This window comes from Paroedura picta, chromosome 3, assembly GCF_049243985.1.
Source record: "Paroedura picta isolate Pp20150507F chromosome 3, Ppicta_v3.0, whole genome shotgun sequence".
Lineage (NCBI taxonomy): Eukaryota > Metazoa > Chordata > Lepidosauria > Squamata > Gekkonidae > Paroedura > Paroedura picta.
Window position 1 is genome coordinate 152,391,088 of NC_135371.1, and position 9,359 is coordinate 152,400,446.

Below are 9,359 nucleotides of genomic sequence, written 5' to 3' on the forward strand. Positions count from 1 at the left end.
GAGCTCTCTGTGGCTGAGACTCCTGCAGATAATCACAGTTTAATTTTGATCAAAAAGATGTGCTCCTTTAGATTCCTCTACGTCTCTCCTCATATTTTATGTTGCCTTTCATTGCACAGGCTCTGGGGGATTTGATCAGCCTTTGAAACCACAGATACATGGAGCACTATTTATGTATTTAAAAAGGGATGAGTTTCAGGATTGTAGCCATAATGCTTATTACATGGAACACACTCCATAAATAATGCAGAATCATAATGCACTAAAGTTCCAGGCCTTTGATGAGAATTCTTATTAGTAATTCACATTCTTGTAGGGTCTCTCAAGCAAAGCTGGCTTAAGGAGTTCCATGGGATGCCTCTGCAAAAACCCCACAGTGCCAAAGCTGTCTACTCAAAAGTAAATCTCATTGACCTTAGTGGTTTTCTACTTCTAAATGAGTCTGCTTTAGACTAAGAACTGACCAGCTGAATCATAGGACATTTCTGTCTGCAGGAACCAATTCTGAATTCTGAAAGTATATAGAGACGAGCACAGGGTATGACTTTCTGTCAGAAAGGGCAAGGCTTCAGCAGTTTCAGGGACATCCAGATGTGACCCCCATCAGCCAATGTAACATCCAAAGAGAGAACTTGGTATGTAGGAGGGTCCAAGTAAGTTCAATCCCTGGCAGCTCCAGCTAAAATGACTAGGCAGTAGGTGACATGGTAGTCCTCTCTCTGAAATCCTGGAGATAGAAGTGGTGTTTCCAAGCTCCCTGTTGCTCGGCTGCTTTGCCCAGCTCTGCTGGTGGACTTGCGGTGATCACAATAGCTATTTCTCCTCACCCCAGTAAATGTGAATTGTGATGGGTGATTCAAAGGGTGATCACCTGTTTATATTTATTAGGTTTATATCCCTCCCCTCCCGACAAGTCAGCTCGGGGCGGCTTACAAATAAAAAGGCCAATAGCCTTTACAATAGTCAATACAATAAAACATTAAAATCAATCACTCCCGGTTAAAACATAAATCAGTCAACTCAAAACAATAGCAACAGCAAGATGGCGGATAGAAAAAAATAACTCCCCAACTCCCACCCTGTCGCATGTATCATGCCATAATGGTGTATAGTGGAACAACAAGCAGTCAGATGTACTAGTTTGATGTAGGCGAGACCCACAGATCGATCAATCAACCCCGGGACCTCCCCCCAGCCTCAATCAAAAGCCTGGCACTGTGGAATGTTGTGTGAGTCTGCCAAGGGCCAAGCTTGAGGTCCGAGGTGGTACTACTTGTATTGTGTTGTGGCACCAACAAAAAGCTGCAATGATTCCAGTGTCTGTGAGTGATTGTCCCACAAGATCCACCACATACCTAACATACCACAAGCCAGTTTGCCGGGAGTGGCGGGAAATAAGTCCAATAATAAATGCAATAAACAAACACTCATGAGCTGGTTCATGTTAAATGCCCACAGATAGCTAGCTGCCTTTTCTCTTCAAACCTAACTGCAGATCTGCCATGCAAATACCTTTGTAACCTGCATACACTGCTCCAGTTTCAAGACGTTAATCATTTTTTCCCTTCCACCTTCCAGGGAGCTCAGGGTGATTACTGTGGCTCTCCTCTCATCCATTTTGTCTACACAACAGCACCATGAGGAATAACATATACCATCTACTGAGGACTATCATGTGTATCAGACATGGGGTTTTAGGTACACAGGCAGAAACTATCACACAATAGTGAGGAATACTTCTTTTGTAAGTTCAGGTAAACGTGAGGAAAAAAAATGCTTTGCCTTAGCAATATATGTTGGTATCCTACCCATCCTCCAAAGAGGGTAGAGCAGAATTTCCCCCAGACACCATTTCTGAAGAGAAGTGCTGTAGTTGAGTGGAAACTTCCATCTGGGTCTACCTGGTGCAATTCTGCCATTCTAACCAGGGCCAGTTTATCCATGAAGCACAGGGGTAGTCAAAATGCGGCACTCCAGATGTCCATGAACTACAATTACTAGATGTCCATGAACTCCAGATGTCCATGAACTACAATGAACTACTACATGAACGCTGGCAGGGGGCTCCTGGGAATTGTAGTCCATGGACATCTGGAGGGCCGCAGTTTGACTACCCCTGATGTAGCACATGCTATGGCCCCGCTCTTTCAGGGGCCCTGCACAGAGCCTCCCCCCTTGCCCCTCCCCCTGTGGAGCAGGCGCGTAGCCTCTCTCTTCCCCCCCTTTCCCTCTTTTAGGACACTTGGAGTAGCACCCTTTCCCACTGTGGGGGCCTCTCCACCCCCAGCCTGGCTGCTTCCACTGCAATTGCACTCTGCTAGGGCCCTGCAATTTTTTTTAAGTGGCTCTGGTGCTACAGCCCTGCGAATCCTTAAAGCACTCTTGATTCTAAGCATGATGCAGTGTAAGGTTGCCAGCTCCAGACTGGGAAATTCCTGGAGATTTAGGGACAAATCTTGTAGAAGGTGGAATTTGAGGGGTAGAGGAAGCTCAGCGGGGAGGTCATGCCATACTGTCCATCCTTTGAAACTGTTATTTCCTCTGGGGGACAGGGATCTATAGTTTGGAGATCAGTAGTAATACAGGGAGATCTCCAGGCCCCCTTTGAAGCTAGCAACCCGACATTCATTGCTGCTTTCAGGCAACATGGCAGTTATATATATTGGGAGAAAATGTGTGGGTCTTCTGGCCACCCAGTATGGGAGGCATGTAATGTCTGGGAAGGGTTCCTATCTATCCCGTGTGGGGCTTGTATCAACAGCAAAAGTTGGTCCATTCTCTGTGCCGCTGTGGCTGCCGGTAAGATAGGGCATTTTGTTAAAGAAAACATTTACTTTCCGTCCCCTGTGTGTGTATTTGCGCTCTCGCATCATAGACCCCCTTATTGCATAAGCCCATGTTGGCTTTCCCTAAATTCATTCACGCAGCTACAGATTCATCAATAATTGCTTGCAGGTTTCCCAGGGTTCAAAATGCCAACAGGAGGCAGATGATACACCACAGCACATTATTACAATTGAATGTGTTGCCTCCTCATCTCAGGTTGCTGTCTCCAGAGCGTTCTTCCGAGCCTATCAATTGCCTTTCTCATCTAGCGCTAATCTCTGGCAACCGGGAGATAATATTGCCAAGGCGCTGCCTATTTGAGGGGAGCAAGAGAGCTCCAGGTCTGGCATCCATGAGTCAGGGAGCATCAGGGGAATCTCAGATAAAACAGCAGCCCTAAGGAACCAAAGAAAGAGCAAGAGAGAAGGAGAGAGAGAGAGAGAGAGAGAGAGAGAGAGAGAGAGAGAGAGAGAGAGAGAGAGAGAGAGAGAGAGAGAGAGAGCACATAATTTTAACAAGGGTTTATTTCAGCCACAGACGGGAAAACAGCAGGAATAGAAGACACTGTGTAGACTGGAGAAACAGAGGCAAGGAGAAGCCACTACACTTGTAAGTATAGATGGTGCATGGTTTTAAAATGATATATGCAAGCTTTTTGACTCGCAAAGTAAGCTTCTGACAGTAACAAGATATGGTGCGTAGGTAACTAAAACCCAGGGAAAACTAATTGCGATAGTGATTGTTGGGGAGAGGAGACCACACGTGTTTCTGTAACAATCTCTTGACGGATCGGCTGTTCTACTGCCCTGAAAGGATGGAGTTATCACTTTTTTTCTTTTTTGTACTGACAGGTTGCTCAGTCTCATCAGAAGGAAGTCTCACTTTTCAGGGTCAACGGGATCGCATAGGATCCTTGGGCATAGGACCGTCGTCTAAAATAAGTCTAGATCACACAGGTTTCTGTCAGTGCATGGCACGCTTGCAAAGGAGTTAGGTGTCTAATTGCTTCCATCTAGAGGATTAGTTTCATGCTCATTGTTTTCTGCTATTCTGGTGGCTTAATTTACCCTAATGACAGTCACCTGCATGCAAGTGTAGCTCAACCATCCCAAGAGAGAGAAGAGAGAATAAGAAAGGTCCAGAACAGGTGATGGCACACCTACGCAGAAATCTAGTGTATGGACACGACAGATCGTCGCATATTTTAACTGATTAGAAGGTTTTACTGTGCTAATTTCATTAGATGCTAATTCTGAAAGGAAAGCCCTGCAGATCACGGTGCCACTGCAAAGACGGGAGGCATTGCTCTAAAACCCAAATAGATTGAGATCCAAATAGATCACTATCACTGTGATTCAGTCTCTGCTTTGGGGAGTCCAGTTCAAGAGCAGCTTCTAGTTTTAGGGCACAGTTACCTTATCAGCTTGGATTCTATATTTGAAACCAGTTTTGCTATCCTGGTTTCCCTCATCAGTGTGTCGTTCTGTGTGTCGTTCTGAAGGTGGAGAGGATCCTTTATCCGAGTGCTGTTGGTTGAGCAATCCTACAATTGCTGGTTTGGAAGCCGTAACTTTAAAACTGGTTTAGATTGGTAGTCCCAGACTCCCAGACCATTAAGTCCATTCAAAGTTTCTTTCTGTTTCTGGTTAGGAACAGAGGTGCTGATATATCATGTGAGTAGGGCTGTCCTTACGGACACAGCAGGGGATCTGATGTTGCTGCCCCATTGCTGTCGGCAATGCAAAATCTGGGTGCAGACGGACATTCTCCTTTTGCTTGTCCCATAGACCTTCATGGGTCACTTTTTCTATGCTCAACAAATCTTTTAAAGACTGGATTGGGGACAGAGTTTAGACCATGTGTCTTCAACTTTGAAATCACTCCAACCTACCCCAAAACGCAACATTATCACTCAATGCCTTCCAAGCTTAGGACATGAAAATCTCACTCCAGAGAAGGAAAATTTATTTTTATAAACATATTTATGATACATGCAGAAGAGGGAGAAGCCAGTTCTCCAAGACGAGAGCCCAGTGGGCACTGTTTCCCTCTTGTCTTGTTGCTGTTGCCATGCCCCTTGGGGAAGCTCACGGATGGAGTATTGTTTATTGGTATATTTCTCTTTGTGGGAAGGAGACTTTCCTGTTTCATTCCTGGCTGCTGAGTGCCAACTTTTTGAGGACCTGTTGGGAAATTTGAGATTTTCTCCTCAACCAGGGTGAATCGTATGGAATAATTTACCTCTGCCAACTATCAGAAATCACTGCAAGAGGAGAGAGGGGGATGCTTAAAATTCTGAATACTCCCAAAGTTCTGAGTACTCCTTCAAGGTTTGTAGATTGCTATTATTTATTTATTTATTTATTTATTTATTTATTTATTTATTTATTTATTTATTTATTTGTATTTATATACCGCCCTTGGCCTCTGCGCATTGAGAATCCCTGTGTCAAAATCATGTTAGATGTCTGCCATATCTCTGCTTTGTAGTCTGTTTTATGACACCCTGGTTAATATCACAGCCTTGTTAGATTGATGTTCCCATGGCTCCATGGATGTTGTGTCTCCAAAATGCAACCGTTCTCTTCCTGTACCGGCCTGCCATTGCCAGGGTCATTATCTCTTTGCGATCATTGAACAGAGTTAATCCATAACATATGTTTTTGCACCTAAACCGCTGGGTGCTGGGAGAGGCTGGGCACTCATGGTTGACAAGAGGTTCCTTGCTCAGAGCTTCCTAGTCTTGGCAAAGACCCCATGGTGAGCTAATCATTTCTCTTCAATAAACCACTTTTGTTTATCAAATGAAGTCTGGTTATTGAGAAAGTTTGGAGTTTCTCACACTGATGTAGACCCAGCTGGTCATTGAAAGCCAAATCTAACATCCAGATTATCATTCTGAGAAGATAAATTGATGGATTCAGCACAGTCTAATCCTGGAGATTCCTTTGCCAGATGCTCAGTTTGCACTTTGCAGCTCTCTGACCAGAGTTTGTTTGTCTCTGTACCACCTAGGTTTTGGAGCCTTGAGATGGCTTGCTAAATACGAGTTGAGTGTGTGGCAAGGTCACTGAATGTTTCCTTCCCCGAGTGAAATGAAACGTGGATAGGGTAAGAAATTGTATTTTGGGTTGTATTGACAGAAGCATTCTCTGTCTACCATTTGAGAAGCATTCCTCCATTCCATGCTTGTTTAGACCAAAGTTGGAATATTGTGCCCAATTTTATTAACTTTTTAAAGAGGATCCTAAAAATGAGAGAGAAGTCAGGAAAAGCAACAAGGCTGACAAGCATTTTTCCAGTTGGTCTACAGATTTTCCCACATTCTCATTTGTTGCTAAGCTCCTTTTCCTTTGGGGGTTTCCCCCTGTTCTGCACATGCTTCATCCCTCTACTGGTCAACTTGACATTAAATAGGCTTATCCCCAGTTTATTTTCCTGTAGATTTAAAATATAGGGAATAAATTGGGGGGGGGGGGATCTCTTTGAAGTCAAATTGGCCACTAGAGGGAGCAAAACACATGCACAATGGGGGGGGGGGGGAGATGGACCCTGAAGAAACTTAGGAGTCAAATAATGCAAACAATCTCTATCTTTGCATTGTTTAAATATATGCCTCTAGTGTGGTCATTCCAGAACATCGAGCAGCCATGTTGGACTTGGAAGCATAAGAAGTGTCGTTGAGTTAAATTCAATGTTTCTTTAATTCAGCATCTTGTTTCTTATAGTGCCCAACTAGATGATCCAAGCAGGGAGCTCATAAGTAAGGCACAAAGGCAACAAACCTTGTTTTGTTGATGCTTCCTGGCAACTGGAATTCAGATGAATTCAGCCTCTGAACATGAAGGCTCCATTGGTCTATTGTGCTTCGTAACCCTTGGCAGGGTTACCTGTGATGCATCTGTCTCCCGTCCTTTTAAAGCTCCATATGTGGCCATTGCAATGTCATGTTATTGCCAACTGCATAAATTAAATATGTCTGAATCTACTGCTTATCACTTTCACTGACAACCGTAACTTCTAAAGTTACAGGAGTAACCCCCCACCCAACCCTTCCTCTGTTTTCTCCACAACGTGCCTAATTTGACAAGCCTCCATCATGTGCAATGGTGTAGAGAACCAGCTAAGTGTAGTGGTTAAGAGTGGCAGCTTCTAACATGGTGAGCCAGGTTTGATTTCCCTCTCTTCCACATGCCGCCAGCTGGGTGACCTTGGGCTCGCCACAGTCCTGATACTGCTGTTCTCACAAAGCAGTCGCTCTCAGAGCTCTCTCAGCCTGACCTACTTCACAGGGGGTCTGTAGTGGGGAGAGGAAGGGATGGTGATTGTAAGCCACCTTGAGACTCCTTCGGGCAGTGAAAAGCGGGTATAAAACCCAACTCTCCTTCTTCTAGTACAGCCCAGTCTTGTCAGATCTTGGAAGAGAAGTGGGATGGATACTTGGATGGGAGACCCCCCAAGGAAAGCAGAGGAAGGCAGTGGCCAGCCACCTCTGCTTAATCACTTGTCTTGAAACTCTATGAGGTTGCTCTTAGTCAGCTGTGACTTGATGGTACTTTACGAACACAAGCATCATGTGCCTTTTTGGTTATCTCCTAGTGTAAGCTAAAACTCCTGGACACTTCCCTTGGTGGGGAAGAACTCAGCAAGATGGGTTCAAAAACAGCCATCTTATTGGCAGATCCACTCTCTCCCCACTTGATTTGCTTTTGGTTGCATGTGACAGCTCAGGATATGGCAATAACCTACATGTGCCATGGCTTCTGGGGAGCAGAGGGAATCAAACGGTGAGAGAAAGACTACTGTGGGGTTTATTTTTCTAGGGTGGCCATAGAGCAGGGGTCCCCAAGATGGTGCTCTGGGATGCCATGGCACCTGTCAACATCTTTCCTGGTGCCCACCACAGGTTTTTGGAAAGTGGGCAGAGCCAGATGAAACTTTTGCCTGGAAGGGATATCTGCTTAAAAAAGCAATTTAAAAAATATTGCTTCAGCATCAGCTGCTACCACAATGCAAGGATCTTCACTGCACGACTGAAGGTAACCAGTGTACAAGCAAGAAAATAATTCTAAAACAGTTCCTTTCAAAAAGTATCTTGTTAAGCAGAGTTTAGGCCTGAAATGTTGAAGAATTATGTATTGGAGTTATGCATCCCCACACCCTTTGACATTTTGGAGGTGGCTCCGCCTTCTGTGGCAGCCATTTTGTAGCTGCACACGCCACCCAGAGTCTGAATTCTAAAGTTGCCTGAAGGCTGTAAAAGTATGGGGATCCCCATCACACAAGAACAAAACTGTCCATCAAGGCTACTAATGGCCATACAACGAACTACATCTAGGCTGGGCCCTGGGATGCTTTCCGACCCCTGGGATGAATCAGACAGGTGTCCCAGGGATGATGTCACATGACTGTCTCTGGAGTGTTTGAACAGGAAGCTGGAAGTGTCATGCCAGGTATGGTGTCACTAAGTACAGAGGGGCTCCTGCTGTTGCATGCAGGTTGGGCAATCAGTGAACTCTTTCCGTGCTCTGAGTCTCAGGGAAGAAGTTGACACCTGCCAAGGGCACGACTTGGTGATTTTTCGGCTGCAAGTAAAAAAGTACCTCTATTGAAAAGTGTTGTGTTAGAGGTGGTAGGAGGAGGTCTGTGGAGGTAAGATTTGTGAGAGTAGCAATCTGAATTCTTCCAAAAATGCTCAGTTCAGCCTTCTGCACACCCCCTCCCGTGAGGAGAGCTCAGTGTTTAATTACCAGCAAAGGATGTGGAAAAAACTATGTTGTCCCTTTAATAGAGGGTTCATGTGTGGAAATGGGCAGCTCAAAGTGGGTCATGGTGTAGCATAGGTTTCATGAAACTCCAGGGCAGGGGTAGGCAAATTGTGGCCCTCCAGATGTCCGTGGACTACAATTCCCATGAGCCCCTGTCAGCTGGCAGCGGCTCATGGGAATGTTAGTCCATGGACATCTGGAGGGCCAGTTTGCCTACCCCTGCTCCAGGGTTTTGAGATGGATCCGGAAGGGTTTCACGGACTGGGTGAGAGTTAATCATTCATATTTATTTAATATATTTTTTAAAAATATTGTGTGACATGGCCATATATTTCAGTGATGTGACTTCTGGTGATAGGTTACTTACCAGAGTGTGGCAGGAAGGTGAGACCTGCGGACCTCACTTCCAGGGTCTCCAAGGGTTTCTGAGTGATAAAAAGGTTGAGACAGGCTGGTGTAGCAGGAACTTGCATCACTGGGATCTAACATCCTATTTAGCCTCTACTAAAGGAAAAAGATATCGTTTCTCTCCAGGCGGTTGGCAACCCCACCACCAGCATGCCTCAGAATTCTCGCCACCATTTCCTTTGAGTGGATTGGTGGTATATGGTAGGAATAAGGACAGCGCTCCAAGGTGGGAAAAGGCCAAGGGTTGGGCCCTGTGATTTGTCAGTGCAAAGATCAGGGATGTTTCCCTCCTCCCCTAAGCAGCCCCATCTGACTCCAAGAAGTGGACCCCTTGGGCTAGAATGCTACAGGGGGGAA

General features: G+C 45.3%; 1 long non-coding RNA gene across 2 annotated transcripts; it reads left to right on the forward strand.

The window, feature by feature from the left end:
- Positions 1–320: 320 nt before the first annotated feature.
- On the forward strand, positions 321–6,814 carry LOC143831353 (uncharacterized). Of its 2 annotated transcripts, none has more exons than XR_013228845.1 (3): positions 321–399; positions 3,358–3,435; positions 6,555–6,814. It is a non-coding gene; the product is annotated as an uncharacterized LOC143831353 (long non-coding RNA). The 2 variants fall into 2 exon arrangements; XR_013228844.1 differs by lacking the exon at positions 321–399 and adding an exon at positions 1,691–1,754.
- Positions 6,815–9,359: the final 2,545 nt, after the last annotated feature.